The sequence below is a fragment of the Elaeis guineensis genome, chromosome 1, assembly GCF_000442705.2.
Source record: "Elaeis guineensis isolate ETL-2024a chromosome 1, EG11, whole genome shotgun sequence".
NCBI lineage: Eukaryota > Viridiplantae > Streptophyta > Magnoliopsida > Arecales > Arecaceae > Elaeis > Elaeis guineensis.
In genome coordinates, this window is record NC_025993.2 from 139,800,750 (window position 1) to 139,811,311 (window position 10,562).

The window sequence follows — 10,562 nt, forward strand, 5'->3', positions numbered from 1 at the left end:
TATGTAAAGACCCCACCAATGGGGGCATATACGTTGATAATTGATTTGTCCTAAAAATTTATGTCACCAGTGAGACCAGTGACATGTCGCCAGAGAGACCAACGACAAACCGCCAACGAGACCAGCGGTTCCAAAAGATTTTGCTATCAGATGATTTGCAGCTCACTGTAAGATGATACACGGTGTCATGACCCTGTCATAGAAAAAATATGATCATAACTCATGATTGATGAAAAAAACTTAAGAATGAAAGAAATTAAAATCTTGAAAGAAATTTAAATTTTAAAAAAAAATAAATTTAGCATGAACTATATTGCATAATTGAAATTGATTTCAAATTGATGGACTCTATATGCTTATTTTCTATAAATAATTATTTACTTTAATGTTTGATAAAATTTATTTAAAGTAATCATTGCTTACTGGGCTATCTAGCTCATTACCTCCTATTTTACTATTTTTACAGATGTTGAAAAATTAAGATGATATAAGAAATGAATAGAAGAGTAATTAGAAGCAGAACCTCCATACTTTTATTTTAGATTAAAAGTCTTATTGAATTTGATGTAAGACCTATTGGACATTGTTGTATTTATTAAGATATTAAAATTAATATTTAGATTATTATATTTTTTATTTTAAATTATTGACTACTTATTCTGCTGTTGTTTTATAATAGCATAATAAGATACCTTGCTTGTGGGGAGAGTTTTCTGTGAGTATGCGATGATTGCCATGATCCTCGGCTCACGATCTTGAGTCAGAGGCATGATAGGGTGGGAGCTCATAGATGTCCCCTCAACTGGGTTCATGTAGGTCCAACTCAGATGGTGGGATGGCGAGCGACAGGCTGCAGTGGGGTGGCGGCCTAAGGGAGGCGAGCGACGGAGGTGGAGGAAGGGGTAGCAGCCCGAGCGGTGGGAGGGGAAAGGGGTGAGGAAACAAGCGGTGATGGTGGGGCGGCGAGTAATAGGCTTGATCGGTGGGCTGCAGCGTGGTGGCAGGCTGGGAGAGGTGGGAAGCGGAGGTGGAGGAGGAAGGGGCAGTGGCCCGAGCGGTGGAAGGAAAGGGGGGTGAGGAAACGAGCGATGGTGGGGGGCGAGCGGCAGGCCCGATCAGTTGGGGGAGGTGGGTTGCGACGAGATGGAGCTACGAAGAAAGAAAAAAGAAAACCAAAAAAATAATAAAATATTATTTTTTAAAAAAATAAAATAAATAAAAATGACTGTGTAATGTCTAAAATGCTCTCCATAATAAAATAATATTAATGGAGCACAGTGGCAAACTCCTCTTTAGAAATGATTTGTATGGTTGTGTGAATTGATTATAGAGTACTTTCATTTGATTCGGGAGGATTAGTCTGAATAGACACTGAATTGGTTTAGTGTTTCCTTCATAGTTTGCATATTGTATGTGAAAGTGAAGTTTTTCTGAATGTCAAGATGAATTTATTATCATGCAGGTTCGACACTTAGCAAAGGGTTTAATCGGATTGTAGGAACATAACTACTGTAGGAACAAACTGCATACAATTAAAATTATATGGTACATAGTTAAATAAATATGGCACACAGTTAACTAAATATGGTACACAGTTAAACTAACATGATACACAGTTATATGAACCCTGTACACAGTTAAATTAACATCGTACATAGTTAATTGAATAGTGCACACAGTTAAATGAATCCTACGCACAGTTATATTAAGACTGCACATAGTTAAATAAATCCTATATATAGCTAAGTTAAAACTACATACAGTTAAATTTTTGTGGTACACAGTTAAATGAATATGACACATAGTTAACTAAATATGGTACACAGTTAAACTAATATAATACACAGCTATATGAATTCTGCATACAGTTAAATTAACATCATACACAGTTAATTGAACAGTACACATAGTTAAATTTTTATGGCATATGGTTAAATGAATATGGCACACAATTAACTAAACATGGTACACAGTTGAACTAACATAGTACATAATTATATGAACCCTGCATATAGTTAAACTAACATCATATACAGTTAACTGAACACTGCACATAGTTAAATAAATATGGCACACAGTTAACTAAATATGGTACATAGTTAAACTAACATGGTACATAGTCATATGAATCCTACACACAGTTAAATTAACACCGTATACAATTAATTAAATAATACACAGTTAAATGAATCCCACACATAGTTAAGTCAAGACTACATACAGTTAAATTTTTATGATACATAGTTAAACTAATATGATACATAGATATGAATCCTCCATATAGTTAAATTAACACCGTACACAGTTAATTAACCACTGCACACAGTTAAATGAATCCTACACACAGCTAGATTAAGACTGTATACAGTTAAATTTATATGGTACACAGTTAAATGAATATAATACAGTTAACTAAATATGATACACAGTTAAACTAATATGGTACATAGTTATATGAACCCTGCACATAGTTAAATTAACATCGTATATAGTTAATTGAATACTGCATACAGTTAATGAATATGGCACATAATTAACTAAATATGGTATACAATTAAACTAATATGGTATACAGTTATATAAATTTTGTATATAATTAAATTAATATTGTATATAGTTAATTAAACAGTGCATAGTGAACCTGGAACCGGACGATAGATTTCAACTCGAGCCAGCATTGGAACCGGCCAGCCGTCGCGTCACTTGACATCCAGGCCACTAGTGCATCCCCCACCACCGGCGTCGTCCCGGTGAGGTCCTCAAGGACCAGTGTCGTGTTCTTGGGCGGCTGGAAGAACAGGTTCAGGAGCAGATCAGATGCAACCACCTGGTTTTTGTAATAGATCGAGTCGTAGACGACGTCTAGTAGATGCCGATCTTTCGGTTGGAGTTGCAGTCTGTGACGTTGAAGGAGATGGTCGAGTTGAGGAGGCCGACCAATGGCTGTGCGACAGCGGGAGTGGAGAAGGATAGATAAAAGCGGGGGTGGTGGGGGTGGAGGCTGGGCCAGAGGATGAAGATGATGAGGTCGGCGATGAGGACGAAGAGGAGAACAGAATAGAGGCACATGGCGAACTGAGTCGTGAGGCTCTCCCAGACAAGTAACAGGGACCGGTGGGTGTTGGGGTGGGATCGATTTTGGATCTGGAGCGGGGGCTGGAACTCGGATGATATGGCTAGCACTTTGGAGGAGGGTGAGCTTCTCCTGAGTGGAGCAGTGACGGGACTCTTTTATAGAAGTGGGACAGGGATGGCAAGCTTTGGAAGGGCCTAGGCATTGGGAAGAATTCGGACATACTTCAGTTTTTCTCCAGGCTTTTTTGTTTGAGGGCATTTTGACCTTATCGAGGGACTTAAAGTTAAAATGCCATTTGTAATAGACCGAAAGTTATAAGTTAGGTCAGCAGGGATTAAAAATTGAACTCCGATCCATAAATGAATCAGGCATTAATTTTTTCTAAAAAATATGAATAAATTTTAGTAGTTTATCTAAAAAAATAGTAATATAAAATAACATAGATAATAAATTTCGAAACCATTTTCTCATACATAAAAAGACATGAATAAATTATTTATCTACCTAAATATTATTTAAAAATATTTATTTAAAAAATAAAAATATTTATATAAATTTTTTATTTATAAAAAAAAAACTCCTGAGATCCAACGCTTTAATTTTCGTAACAGGTGAACTGTCAAAATTGTTTTGAGAAAAGTTTCCACAAAAGCATTTTTTTTCGCACTTCCAACCACTGCAATAGTTTCTCCTAAAGTTTCCACAAAAGCATTTTTTTTCACATTTCCAACCACCGCAATAGTTTCTCCTATTTAAAAAGGATCGTCACATGTCAAGGATGTTCAATTGAGTATTGGATGCTGCTTCTCTTGTCACCTTTCCAAAAGGTTTGCCAAGAGAGATCTTCGTTGCTTTTGTAAATGTTCTGTGCTTCTTCCAGACGTTGGATTTTTATTATTATTATTTTTTTATTTCTTATTTTTAAAAATACCACCTCCCTCATTTTATTTTTCAAATTACCATCCACGTCGAAATCACCGACTGTTGGTGCAGAATTCTGCCGATGCCGGAGAAGCTGGAGTCGAGGAGATCACGTCCACCACCGGGACCTGCAAGGGAAGTCTAACCGGAGTTGGGGATGCTCCGGCAAGACCCTCCGACGCTCCAGTCAGTACTCTGCCTCAACAGAAATGGAGCACTCAAATGAAATTTTAGCAGAGTTTAGAGATAGAGTTTAGAGCTTAGAGAAGAATGTATCTGGGGTCCCTTTTTATAGATGGAGAGCGTAACTGATTGACAGCGACATCCGTAAGTGCCTGGTAGTGAGCCGTTCAGGGTCACGCGGAGTTTGTTATGGAGAGTAATGGTGTCAGGGGCCGTTCAGGGCCATGTGGAGTTTGTTATGAAGAGTGGAGTGGTGTCCGTTGTCGCGACTTGCCAGAGAGTGATGGAGCCACGTAGAATCCATTACAGAGAGTGGAGTAGGGTAGTGGCCATTGTCGTGACTTGCCAGAGAGTTCAGGCCTGACGGCTGAAGCTCGGTCGGGATGTCTGATGGAGCAGAATGGCTCTCTGTCTCAGCAATCCAGGAGAAGCTCGGATGTTTCCAAGGTTGCTGATGAGTCTACTGTTATCGGATGCCTTGGGTGCTGATGCTACAGGCGGGAGTCATCTGCTGTAGAAGCTCGGATGGAAACTTTCTGTTGGTGAAGTCCGGTAGAAGTTCAATTGCCAGAGAAGTCTGTCTGGGATTTGCCTGATGTGGAAGCTCATCTGAAGATTGTCCGTCGGAGAGGTCCAGTTTCAAGAGGAAACTGACAGGGGGTCGTCCGACAGTGGAGTTCGGATAGTGTTGTGGAGGTTTGTCCGCTAGAGGAGTCTTGAGGACACTGTGGAAGGTTGAATGTTGGAGGAGCCCGGGATTCAATTCTGCTGTAGAAGTTCGGACGGAGTCCGGCTCTCGTAGGAGTCTGGATGAAGTCCGCTTATTGTAGAAGCTCGGCCGAAGATCAGTTGTCGTAGAAGCTCGGATGGAGACTTCTTATTGTAGAAGTCCCGCTGCTGGAGAAGCTCGATCATTGACGAGATCCGAAAGAAGTTCGGAGTAGAGATCCGATGGAGCCTATCCGTCATAGAAGTTCATCTGTGATCCATCCACTGTAGAAGTTTGGACGGAGTCTGGTTCTTGTACGAGCTCGGATGAATTCTGCTTGCGATAGAAGTCGAGAGTAGAGATTCGGCTGGTGTCGCCTGTCCGTTGTAGAAATTCATCTGGAATCCATCTGCTGTAGAAGTTCGGATGGAGTTCAATTCTTGTAGGAGCTCGGGTGAAATCCGGAAGGCAGTCGACAGTCGTAGAAACTTGGATGGAGTCTGGTTACTGCAGAAGTCCTGCTGTTGGAGAAGCTCAGACGTTGACGAAGTCCAGAAGAAGTTCGGAGTAAAGTCATTCGTGGCCGAAAAAAGTCTGGAAGAGATTCAAAAATAGTCAATCACTGTAGAGAATCGGCTGATAGTGAAGTTCAGAGAACATTTGGGATAGTCCGGTAGATGAATGGAGGAGCTCATTATTGGAGGAATCTGGATGGCATTGTAGAAGCTCAGACGGCCGAAGGAGTTCAGAGAGAGACACCGCATAAGGTCGGAAGCCAGAAGAGTCCTGGAAGGGTCGGCCTTTCACGAACTTCGACTGGGGATATTTTATACCCAATACCAGTCTCTCTACTTTTGAGTTCGGATCCCGAATGAAGGAAGTATAGAAAAATTTTCACAGCCGAAGTTGCCTCCCTCGATTTTCGTACTTGATTGTTTCTAGATATTTTGGCATTTCGCGCGCTGGTACTGGAGTCTTTTCAAATCGAGATGATCCGAAAAAGTTTTTTTGGAATTTTCGTTGGAGCGCTGCTCTAGGTATGGTGCAATAATGATTCTGTCAGTTGTCAGTCGCCTTTAGCCGCCTGTCATGGTGAGTGGGCCACGTGGCGGTTATAGATCGGCCAGAGGAGATCTGCAGTCATTATTGCACGGGACCCCGTCGCCTATTTAAACCTGCCTCCCTCTTTCAAGGGTCTCACTTTGCTTGGGAGTTTTTTTGGTCCCTCCTTCTTCCTGAGAGTTCCGTTCTTTTCCAGCGTCCTTCTCGGCCTTAGGCATTCTTCGAGTCGTCCCTATCTCTGCATCCTTCAGACCAGCCTAGGTTAGTTTCGGAACTCCTTTTTTCGCGGCTTTGTTTCTAAACTGTGCCGATCTTCTTTCGTTGCAGATATGGACACGGACGTGGCTCGAATGTTAGCCAAGAGTCTCAAGGCCCACAAGAGGAAATGTGCTACAACTTCTGGGTCGGTGAAGAAGGCGAGGGTAGAAGAGACAGATCCGGTCGTGCTTCACCTTGATCGCCCAGAGCCCGTGCTTGTGGTACATCTTCGACCGCGAGTACTTCCCGATACCGTAGAAGGAGGAAGTAGAAGGGGGACTAGAAGAAGAAGTTAAGTACTTAAAGCAATCCTCGACGATGGCTGGAACCGAGAGTTCGAAGTCTGAAGAAGCCGAGCTTCCTTAGAGCTTCTTTACCTTTGTTTTTTATGTATTCTTTCCTTTTCTTATTGTTTTTCTTTTTGGCCTTCAAAGGCTTTGTAATGTACACTTCACTAATGAAATGAAAAGAAAATTTTTCATTACCTTGTCCATTCTTGTATTAAGTTATCGTTTATCAAACTTCTTTTGTCTTTTGTCTTGTTCGATGTCGACGTTGTTTGAAGATTCCTGATCGTCGCCGTGTTGATTTGCCCCTTTTCGAGGCCACTCGAGTTTGACGCTTCCTCTCGGTGCTCGAGCTTGGGGGCCCGAACTTCTCGTTATCTTGAGGAAGTCGATTTTCTCCTGTCAGTGTTGGGTTCCTTCTTAGAGACTGAAGATTTTTGATAAAAGTCTCCTTCCTCGTTGAGACAGGTTCCTTATGTCTTTGATGTAGTTTGTTTTTCCCTTATCACTGGTGTGGCTCGTCGCTTTCTCTTTTTCTCTCCGCCTTTTTTTTATGTTCGAGTGAGGGTTTTTCCTCTGCTCTTAACAGGGTCGTAGGGGTGTAGAGGAGCTGTTGAGGAGGCTTTCCTCCTTGTCCGATCTTGAACGATCGGGTCTTCATTTGTGTCAGGATGAGGTTCTCCTCCTGTTTCTGACACAGTCAATTTCAGCTCATGTTAGGATGAGGTTATCCTCCTGTTCCTAACAGGGCTGTGGGGGCACGTAAGGGCTGTTGCAAGGGCCTCTCTCCCCATCCGATCTTTAAATAATCGGGCCTTCGACTTTGCTCATGTTAGGACGAGGTTCTCCTCCTGTTCCTAACATGACTGTGGGGCGCATAAGGGCCGTTACGAGAGCCTCTCCCCCATCCGATCTTTAAGTAACCGGGCCTTTGACTTTGCTCATGTTAGGACGAGGTTCTCCTCCTATTCCTAACATGGCTGTGGAGGCGCATAAGGGCCGTTGCAAGGGCCTCTCCCCCATCTGATTTTTAAATAATCGGACCTTCGACTTTGCTCATGTTAGGACGAGATTCTTCTCCTGTTCCTAATATGGCTGTGGGGGTGCATAAGGGCGTTGCAAGGGCCTCTCTCCCCATCTGGTCTTTAAATAATCAGGCCTTCGACTTTGCTCATGTTAGGATGAGGTTCTCCTCCTGTTTCTAACATGGCTATGGGGGCGTATAAGGGCCGTTGCAAGGGCCTCTCCCCCATCCGGTTTTTAAATAACTGGGCCTTCGATTTTGCTCATGTTAGGATGAGGTTCTCCTCCTATTCCTAACATGACTGTGGGGGCGCATAAGGGCCGTTGCAAGGACCTCTCCCCCATCCAGTCTTTATATAACTGGGCCTTCGTTCGTGTCAGGATAAGGTTTTCCTCTTGTTCCTGACATGCTTGATTTCGATTGTCTGAAGGAGCTACTCCCTGTCGTTATAAGCTCATACCAAAAGAAAGATATGCGAATATGAAAAAAAATTTTATTTAAGGCAAAGTTATTGGTAATACATTCGTAGATTTTTCAAATTCCACGGTCGCGGAAGGTCTACTCCTCCGAGCTCTTTTAAATAGTATGTTCTGGGCCGAACCACCTCCCTGACTTCATACAGGCCTTCCCAGTTAGGGACGAGTTTCTCTTGATTTTGAGGTTGTGAGACAGCGGCTCGCGAAGTACTAAGTCCCCGCTCTGAAAGCTTTGCTCTTGACCCGGGAGTTGTAGTATCAGGCCACTTTCTGCTTGTAGGTGGCCATCCGAGCTTGAGCTATCTCCCACTTTTCTTCTAATAAGTCGAGGTTGACTTTGAGATCCTATGAGTTGTGCTGCTCGTCGAATGTCACAACTCGCACTGACGAAAGTTTGAGTTCGATCGAGATCACGGCTTCTGTTCCGAAGGCTAAGGCAAAGGGGGTCTCCCCTGTGGGCAGTCTTTGGGTAGTTCGGTATGTCCACAACACATGATAAAGCTCATCTATCCAAGTTCCCTTTGCTCTTTCAAGTCTCGCCTTGATTCCTTACAACAGAATCCGGTTAGTAACCTCGGCTTCACCGTTTGCTTGCGGATGGGCTACTGACGTGAAGTTATGTGAGATGTTTAAGTCCTCACAAAATTTAGCAAATCTTGCCCCAGCAAATTGTCGCCCATTATCAGTAATGAGAGTTCTGGGTAGGTCGAACCTACAGACAATTGACTTCCAAATGAAGTTCTGCACCTTAGCTTCTATAATTTTTGTCAAAGGTTCAGCTTCGACCCACTTGGTGAAGTAGTCCAATTGCCACCAGGAGAAACTTCCGCTGCCCAGATGCCATAGAAAAAGTTTCGAGGATATCCATCCCCCATTGTGCAAACGGCCATGGGGTGCTCAAGGGTGCGAGTTCGGAGGCAGGTTGCCTTTGGATATTTGCATATCTCTGACACCGATCACACCTTCTGACATATTCGATGAAGTCGTGGTACATAGTAGGCCAGTAATAGCCTTGTCAGAGTAGCTTATGGGATAAAGATCTGGCCCCCAGGTGACTTCCGCAGACTCCCTCATGTACCTCCCACAAGGCGAAGTCGGCCTCAAAAGGCCGGAGACATTTCAGAAGGGGCAAAGAGTACGACCTCTTGTACAGCTTGCCTTCATAAAGAATATATCGGGAGGCCTAGTTCCTAAGCTTTCGAGCTTCTTTTGCATCAGGAGGAAGAACCCCATCCTTGAGGTATGCAACCAGTGGGTCAATCAAGCTAGGTTCATGGTTGATCTCCATCACAAGCTGTGGTTCTTCAATACTTGGGCACTTCAGAACTCGAAGAAGACTTCCTTGGGCAGCTCGATCGGAGCCAGTGTAGCCAACTTGGAGAGAAGGTCGAACCTGGTATTTTCTGCTCTTGGAATCTGCTTGATGTCAAAGCTACTGAAGGCAGGGACGATCTCTTTTACCTTTTTGAGATACTTGGCCATACTGTCCTCCCAAGCTTCATAGTTTTTGCTGACTTATCCCACCACCAATTGGAAGTCACTGTAGACTTGGAGCCGATCTACTTCTAACTCTTTGGCGATCCTTAGTCCTACAATCAAAGCTTCATATTCTGCTCCGTTATTTATCAAAAAAAATTTGAAGCGCAGTGTGTACTCCGTAACAATTCTTTCTGGATTGACCAAGATCAGGCCCGCGCCTGTGCCTGACATGTTGGAGAACCATCCACATAGAGGGCCCAAAAACCATCAGGGAGGTCTGTTCTTTCTTCAAGGGAATTAGACTGGAGCCCTGAGTTGTCGGCTTCACCTCGCTCAAGTTCGGCCTCTTCCGAAATAGTGCACTCCACTATGAAGTTTGCTAATATCTGAGCTTTAATCACCGGTCGAAGTTGATAGTTGATGTCGAATTCTGTGAGCTCGACTGCCCATTTTGCTATCCTTCCGGAAGCATCCGCTCGATGCAGAACCACCTTGATCGGCTGGTCGATGAGCAGTGTTATGGTGTGCCCTTGAAAGTAAGGTCGGAGCCTTCGAGCTGCAATCAACAAGGCGTAAGTTAGTTTCTCTAACTTAGTATACCTGATTTCGGTGTCTCTCAATACTCGGTTAATGTAGTAGATCGACCGTTAAATTTTTGCTTCTTCCTTAACCAGAACTACTACGAGAGCCACAGGAGAGACCGTCAGGTACAGGAACAATCTTCTTCGGGTTCGAGCTTTGCCAATAGCGGAGGTGAGCTGAGGTAGCTCTTTAATTTTTTGAATGCTTGCTGACATTCAGTGGTCCAACAGAAGTTCTTTAGCTACTTGAGGGTCTGAAAGAAAGGCAGACATCGTTCGGCCGACCTTGAGACGAAGCGATTCAGGGCTGCTACTCTCCCAGTAAGGTGCTGAACTTCCTTTATTGATTTCGGGGGCGGTCATTTCTTGGATGGCATGAATCTTTTTTGGATTTGCTTCGATCCCACGCTCCGATACCATGAAGCCCAAGAATTTTTCTAAGGTTACTCCAAAAGCGCACTTGTTCGGATTCAGCTTCATCTTATATTTTTGGAGGGCGCTGAAGG

The 10,562-nt window shown here is 43.4% G+C and overlaps 1 pseudogene; it reads right to left on the bottom strand.

Annotated features, from left to right (window-relative positions):
- Positions 1 to 798: 798 nt before the first annotated feature.
- LOC105036354 (uncharacterized) overlaps positions 799 to 10,562 on the bottom strand; it is a 21,376-nt pseudogene continuing 11,612 nt past the window's right edge.